The sequence below is a fragment of the Marmota marmota genome, unplaced genomic scaffold (genome assembly GCF_001458135.2).
Source record: "Marmota marmota marmota unplaced genomic scaffold, marMar, whole genome shotgun sequence".
NCBI classification, from domain to species: Eukaryota; Metazoa; Chordata; class Mammalia; order Rodentia; family Sciuridae; genus Marmota; species Marmota marmota.
Genome location: NW_026000170.1, coordinates 1,102,528 through 1,110,759, shown reverse-complemented (window position 1 = coordinate 1,110,759; position 8,232 = coordinate 1,102,528). Strand labels below are relative to the sequence as shown.

Genomic DNA, 8,232 nt, shown 5'->3' with positions numbered 1-8,232 from the left:
GCTGAGCCACAGCTCCAGCTCTGGAGAGTTTTGATGACCATTCCATTCTTAAAATAGTTGAAGCCTTTATGGGCTGCCTAAAGCTGGCTGGTACAAACCCACAAATACTTTGAGTTCAGAACCAGTGTCATATATGAGTTGTATGAGATGATTTCAGGTACCTATTTGTAAAAGATGGTTTGTTAGTTAGCTTCTGTCACTGTGAGGAAAATACCTATTGAAGAAGTGCCCTCTGCAGACAGAGCCTCAGACAATGGTTTTGAATTATTTTTGCCATTAGAAAGACTATTCTTAAAGTAAAAATGGCAGTTCACTGCCATTAAACATTTGAGCCATCCAGTTCCCTTCATCTGGGGATGAAGTTACTCACTGAGCAACTTTCTGATATTTACCTTCCTTAGAGGTCTGTCTTCAGTGGAAGATGATGTGAGAAGAGACAAGCATTCTAGACACAGAGGCAGTTCCAGTCCTCTTGTGAATCAATAAATTGACATGCTGGTTTCATGCATCAGTTCTTCATGCTTAATTAATTAAAGCTGAGAGATGGATGTGCACTCAGTCTGCTGACAGATCCAGTTTTTAAACCTGCAGGGCAGAGACTAGACCCTGGACAGAAGTGGTGCCACCCTGTGAGGTCTCTCAGAGATGCCAAATACTCATCCTCTGATGTACCTCACCTTGCCTTTAGCAAAAAAAAAAAAAAAAAAAAATTCCTCTAGCTTTATATCTATCTGCTGACTCTGAGAGCATTGATTATGAGGAACAAGATGTGGATTGGCAAATCTCTGATCCTGATTAGAGAGAGAGAACACTAGACAGCAGAGGATAATACAACCCTCCTCCCTCAGCAACTAAAACAAGTCTTAATGTGTTTTGTGAATGAGGATGTTATATGGCCCTGGTCCACTTTCAATTAATTTTAGTTTAGGAAATGCATTTGTGTCCCAAGATTGTGAGTATTAAGTATCTTTTCATAGCTGTCAATTTTCTCCACATTAAAATAAGCATAATAATACTTACCATGCCCCCATTGATTTTTCTAATCATTGGTTCATTCAACAAATATTGAGTGCCTGCCATATGAAAGCTACTATGCCAGGCATAGTGGTGTTTGGGGAAATAGAGATGCATGGTTTCTGCCTTCTAATGGGGAAGACATAACTTAAATTAATTGCATTCGTCCATTTGATTTGCTATACCAAAATACTACACACTGGGTGGCTTAAACAACAGAAATTTATTGCTTACAATTTTGGGGGCTGGGAAGTCCAAACTTGAAGTGTCAACCAATTTGGTTTCAGGGGAGGACTTTTCCTGGTTTGTAGAGGGCTGCCTTCTTGCCGTGTCTTCACATGTCCTTTTCCTTGTGCACACTCAGACAAAAAGAGAGAGAAAGGCAAAAAGAACTCTCCGTTATCTCTTTTTATAAGGGTTCCAGTCTCCTAGGATCAGGGCCTTACCTTCATTACCCATTTAACCTTAACTACTTCTGTCAAGAAATTTTCTCCAGGGCTGGGGATGTGGCTCAAGCGGTAGCGCGCTCACCTGGCATGCGTGCGGCCCAGGTTCGATCCTCAGCACCACATACAAACAAAGATGTTGTGTCTGCCAAAAACTAAAAAAAATAAATAAATATTTTTAAAAAAGAAAAAAGAAATTTTCACCAAATACAGCCACAATAGAGATTAGGGCTTCAACAAACGAGTCTGAGGGAGAGGGTACACAAACATCACTGCTGGGAAATTATTAAGGTGGTCAGGATTGAAAAGAAGAAGCTAAGAAAACACTTTGGGGAGAGTTAAATGATATCACCTACCTGGTTCTTTGCCCACTCCACTTCTTTGGGTAGTCCATTGTCCAAGACAAGGAGATGTACAAAACAGTCCCCCCACTAACTTACCTAATAAGTTCCATTAAACTTTCTTTCCTACAGAACTTCATTGTCAGCAGAATTTGTAAACAAAACTCCCTAAAAAATTTTTCATAGTTGCCAGGATTGAAAAAAAATCTGCAGCATGAGCATCATTCGAAGATGCTTGTGTATTTCTGCTTTCAGAACCCACTCTGCCTCTGCCGCTACCCCTGATGCCCCCTGAAGAAGGCAACCAGGGTGACCTTGGCCACTGGAACTACACTGTTATTTCTGCCACTAGAAACTAGCAAAGCACATCTCCTTCAATGGTAACTCCTTTTTGTTTTTATTTTATCTTCCTGTCTTGGAGACCTTAGAATAAATTTACTCAGGACTTGACTCAAAGAAGTCCAACACTTTTCTACTGAGAAGGATTTTCTTGTCTATCCAGAAGACTTTTCCTATCTGAGGGGTTGGAGAATCCTCTACCCTCAATTCTCAGGAATATTAATCCTGCACTGAATTATGTCCCCCAAAATTTCACATTGAGGTCCTAACCCCCAGTTTTTCAGAATGTGACCTTATTTGCATGCAAGGTCTTGAGAGAGATGATTAAGTAAAAACGAAGTGTAAAATTTAAAAAAAAATTGGTATGAACCTTAATCCAATATGACTGGTGTCCCTATAACAAGGAGAAATATGGAGACAGACACGCAGACAAGAAGAATCCCACAGGACCAAGAAGACAGCCATCTACAAACCCAGGAGAATCCTTCCCTCAGAACCCTCAAAAGAAATCAGCCCTACTAACATGGCAATTTCAGATGTCTAGCCTTTAGAACTATGAGACAACTCATTCCTATTGTTTAAGCCATCTAATTTGTGTGGGCCAGTCCCAAGGCCAATGCAGAAGATAATCTGCTTTATTTGTTGTTGAGTAAACAAGTGACTCCTGCCATTGCCTGTCATGCCTGCCAGCACATGTCTTTCTTGAAGGTGGAAGTATTCTCGGTTTGGGAAACAGAAGACAGCAGGGGTTTGGGGCAGGAGAATCATTCTTGCAAAAGATACTGTGCTTTGGCAGAGTTGATAATGACAAACACACCAGGCAACTCAGTTACAGTCTGGTTCCTGGGGCCCCTGTGCACCAATGTGTGGTTTCCTTGGTGACAGGAAAGCTGCTGGAGAAATAGCAATTTGGGGGACATCTGACTGGTTCTGATGCTAACTGGTTCTGACAGCTTTGATTGGGATGGAAAGATTTAGAGTCCCTACTGGCTTTCGCAAATTAAACCCTCCTCTTCTGCTTATAAACATTGATTTAGATTAGGGGATTCTCCTGTGACCGGCAAGTTCTCTACCATAGAAGTTGACTTGGTAGAGCTTCTGGCAGGTTTCTGAGATTGGGATCTTTGGAGCAGGCCAACAAGGTATGGCTACACCCTAATGTGTTTCTCAGGCAGTGCTTCTAAGGGCATGCATCAGGCAGATCAAGCTGTGGAATACAGAAACCACACCAGTTATTTCAACAAATAATTTAATCTAGGCAATTGGTTAAGCAGGTACTGGAAATTGAAAAGGCAAAGGGGAATATCAGGAAAATCAACACAGAGACAGTAACTGTAGGAAGCAGCCCCACTTCTGGAGCTGGAGAACAAAGGGATGAAACTGGAGTTTTAATTTCTTAGAAGTTTGGAAGAAGGGCCCAGCAAAGCTGGGACCCACAACTCCATGAGCAGTGACTGCCTAATACTTCTGTGGCTGGAGCTCAGAGCAGAAAAACTAGAAACTGGAACCCATTGTTCTTGGAATAAACTGTCACTGCAAGGTTTAGAAAAGCAGAGATGTTGCCCTCCCCCACTCTAATATACACAGAGCTCTTGAGTTTACTGTCCTCCATTTTCATGTCTATTTCTAAAAATCTTTTTTTTTTTTTTTTTTTGGTACTGGGGATTGAACCCAGGTGTGCTTAACCACTGAGCCACATCCCAAGCCATTTTTATATTTTATTTTGAAACAGGGTCTCGCTAAGCCTGGCTTTGAACTCACATTCCTGCCTCAGCCTCCCAAATCACTGAGATTAGAGGCATATGCCACCACAGTCTGCTAAAAATCTTTTACTACAGAGAAACTCAGATAAATGCAAACATAGGTAAAATAGTACAGCAAGCTCACATACACCCATCAGCAAGACAGAGCAACCATTCACATTCAGTCTTGTTTTATATAACACCGCCACCACCCACCATATTAGTTGAAGAAAAATCCCCAAGTGCCATTTTGATTCCCCCATTAATATTTCAGAGTATAACTCTAACAATTATTATTTTTAAAAAGTATGCCACACCACCACCACCACAGGGACCTGTGGTGTAAGGGATGGGGGATATTTTGAAAGTTGGATGCTACAGACCTGGCACTGGAAAGGGCCTTGTGGGGGGCAGTTGTGGAAAAGTGGTTATCCTCATTATTTCCAGCTCCCTTCCTGAACCTGTGGATATTGATATCAATGCACAACCCTTTAAGCCAGGTAGGGTCCAGTGGTTTCTGGCCTTCTTTTTTCAGGGAGAGATGCTTGGAAGTCACTCTTTGTTGGAGAAGGCCTTTTTTTTAGGGGTTCTGAGTGATGTTTTCATCTCTTAATGTACCACTATCACTACTTTGGCCAGTTTGGAGTCTAGGCAGAGGATCCTGTCATTAGGAGAAGTTTGGGGACTGTCCTATTCAGGTGTTGAAGAGTCAGATCCTTGGATTCAAATGCAAGGATCTGACTAGCTTTTTAACTGTGTGTCTCAACTCAGTGCCACGGTAACCTTACCTATGAGACCAGGACCCCGAGGGTGTTAAAGGTTTCACTGGGCAAAGAAATAGTGGGGGATGCCCAGGGAGCACGGGGCTAGCACTGAGCAAGGGGAACAAAATCCTCTCCCACTCCTGCCCTCAGAAATAGAAGATGAAGTTCAAGTAAGAAGGTATTGTCGGAGAATAGCCGAGTGACTTTTGCTTCTCGAAAAGCTGGGTAGTTTTATCATCCTATGTGCAGCTGAAGACCCAGCCTCAGAAGGGACCACTGATAACAGAGATTCTGGGTCCTTGTCTACTATGCTGTTACCGCTGTTTACCGGTCCTTACTTCCCAGATGCAGAAGTATAACACCAGAGAAGCACTCAGAGGCAAGTTTAGAGTAAAAAGTAGAAGCTTTATTAAAGGACAGCAGAAAAGACTTCTTCTGGGAGGAAGAAGGGGACCCAAGAGGTGAATCCATGGAAGGGGGAGGTCTTCCCTCTTTTATAGCTAAGGTCTTCATTCAGCTTTCCTGCAGTCCTGTCCTTTGTTCTGTTATCTTGCAGTGTTAGAATGTAGGTGGGAAAGCCCAAAGGTGAGGGACAGATGGGCCAGAGGAGTAATCTGGGCAGGAAGGGCCTGGGGAGGCTTTCTATTAGCACTTCCCTGTTTGCTGGGAGCTGCTTCATTAACATTTCCTTAGAATGGGCTCTGGGCCTTGGGAACATTAACATTTCAATTTCCCCAAGTGCTGCTCTGCTTTCCTGGGCTCCTTTCTCAATATGGCCTTCATTCTGGCCTTCATTTTCGATTTTACTCGATATTAGACCCGATTTACCTAACTACATTAACTACCTATCTTTAAATCTGGCTTCAATGCCACATTGCTCCTGGTGGCTTTCACATGGTGGGAACCCCAACCTTTCCCTTTCACATGAGAGGGCCTGCCAGCATGCACATGAGGTGGGGGGTGGGGGTGGATAACTAAGGACAGAAGTGGTGGCAGGCCCATGGGGAGGGCAGAGGAGTCGGCAGTTCTGAGACTCCAGGATGATCACATGCATAGTCCTGGATGCTGTGTGAAGGTGGGGACCACACTTATGATCAAGCACAAGAACCCATGCTTAAAAGCATTCCTCACTTGGTTTAATAACCTGCGGTCACCATTTTGAAATTCTTGAAGTTTTTAAACAAGAGCCCTACACGTTCATTTCACACTGGTCCCCACAAGTCAGGTAGCCAGTCCAGCCTGGCAACAACCCATCAACTGTGTGAACTGCAGCACCCCTGAGCATCCCAGGTGAAGGACAGAAAGCTGATCCAGCCAGGGATGTCGTCCAGCACAGCTGTTTACAAGGAGACAGAAAAGTTGAGGAAACCAGCAAGTAAAGGGTTCAAGAGATCAAGCTAGATTGTATCTGGGATGGGAAAGGAAGCAAAGCCAGTAGCAGACTGGTATATCGGAGGAAAAGGAGAGTCCCTAAGCAACTTTGGGAGACCCTGTTTCAAAATTAAAAAGAAAAAAACAAGAAAAAAAGAAAAGAATAGAAAGAAAGGGCTGGGGGATGTAGCTCAGTGGTGAAGTGCTCCTGGATTAAATCCCCAGTACCTGTCCCACCAAAAAAAATCCTATTTAAAACTCCATTCCCAATGTGCTCAGACTGTCATTCACTTTTACCATTTATTCCTGTAATCAAGACATTTTGTGGAGGGCCATTTTGTACCTGGCTCTGTGCCAGGCTGCTAGGACTCAAAAGCAAGCAGCCTCTGCCCTTACAGCACTGCTCAGCCTCCAACATCCTACCACCCAGGGGTGCCAAGGGATTCAAGGGCTCTGCCACCCTGTGCTCTTGTCCTTGGCTTCTCGGCCCAGATTCAAGAGCTTAAATGGCCTCATGCTGAGCGTGGAGCAGGGCTGCCCAGACTCAGACAGCCCTGACACAGTGAGAACTGTGGAAACCTCCCCTCCCGACACACCTACCCAGAAGCTTTCCATCGCCTTGTCGATTTTGGAGTGCCTGGGCTCAGACTTCATGTTGGTGGCCAGTGTGAGTTGTTCTTCGGCCTTCTTCCATTTCTCCTTCTTGGCATAGAGGAAAACGATGTTATACAACACCTGGAAAGGCAGAGGCCACGAAAGAAATCTTGAGGCTCCTTCCTGTCAAAGTGCCAGCAAAGGGCATGTGTACTCACAGGGCATGGCACCTGGTGACACTTCCCCTCCCAGCTCTCCTGGGTGGCACATTAGTCTTGCAACCCAGTTCTGTCAATCACTAGCCTGGTGCTAAGATAGCATCTCATGGTGTGTCAACTCAACATCTGTATGTTCTTCCAACAACCAAAGGGGGCCCAAGGGGACAAGAGCTCAAGGGGACTGTGTGATTTTAGTATGGAGATGAGTGACTTGCCCAAGGCCCCTTAAACAGGCAGAGAGAGGCTGTGACCTCCCTGGCCAGTTCCTGCCTCTGAGCCTGCACTGAACCACTGGACAGGTGCAGGGTGGAAAGAAAGTTCTAGGGCAGGAGTTGACAACACTGTAATATAGCAATATGCATAAGGAAGCTCTAGGGGCAAGGTCCAGTGGAGCAGGAAGAGACCGCAAAGAGTTAGGGGAGCACTTGTCCTGGGTGGAGAGGGAGCAGCAAGTTAACCATCGTCATGTTCCAGGCCTTTAGTTGAGTTGTAGTTTTCTAAATATGTGTTTTATTATTATGCTTCACAATTTAGACATAGGACCCAATATATATATATATATATATATATATATATATATATATATATATATATACATACATAACTTTATAATGGTATAAAAGTAATGTGTATTCAGCAGAAAAGGTACTGCAGGTTTTTAATTTGATCTTTTCTTGGTCCAGCGATATGCACTACAACAGACTTGCAATTTGGGCCGCAGCAGTGAGCCCCAGCTCCCAGTAACCAAGCCATCATGGGGGAACAGCCCCCACCCTGCAGTGGACTGTGTTGCCAAGCTGTGATGGTCAGTAAGTCAGGTGCATGACATGCATTTTCAACTTAGGGTATTTTAAATTTAAGATGGGGGCGCTGGGGCTGGGGCTCAGTGGTAGCACTCTTACCTAGCATGTGTGAGGCACTGAGTTCAATTCTCAGCACCATATATAAATAGATAAGTAAATAGAATAAAGATCCATCAACAATTAATAAAAATATTAAAAATAAATAAATAAATTTAAGATGGGTTGATCTGCACAGGTCTGGAAGCGTCTGTATGTGCTCATCTACTCCTAACTGTGGGTAGAAAGGAAAGGAGAACTCAAGCGGGTTCAGAACTTCCTGTTTGGTTCTCAGCCACCTTCTCTTGAAACCTTTACCCACAACAATTTTTGAGACTCAGTGACTAGAAAAACCTTGAGACTCCTTGACAAGAATGCTGTGATTTCTCAGAAGGCGAAGAGGTGAAACCCACGTGGGACGAGAGGAACAGAATTAGAAACAGGGAAATGACTGTGACATAGAGGGCCTCATGTCCCCAAAGATGGAGCTCCACTTGCAAGGAGACCCTCTCAGTCAGCATTTCCTGTTCCTCAGGTCATTTCAACCCCTGCTACAGGGAGGAT

General features: G+C 44.0%; 1 long non-coding RNA gene across 1 annotated transcript; it reads right to left on the bottom strand.

Annotated features, from left to right (window-relative positions):
• Positions 1-391: 391 nt before the first annotated feature.
• LOC125611836 lies at positions 392-6,974 on the bottom strand. The gene is made up of 3 exons (XR_007342069.1): positions 6,618-6,974; positions 1,249-1,615; positions 392-606 (listed from the first exon to the last, which is right to left on the bottom strand). It is a non-coding gene; the product is annotated as an uncharacterized LOC125611836 (long non-coding RNA).
• Positions 6,975-8,232: the final 1,258 nt, after the last annotated feature.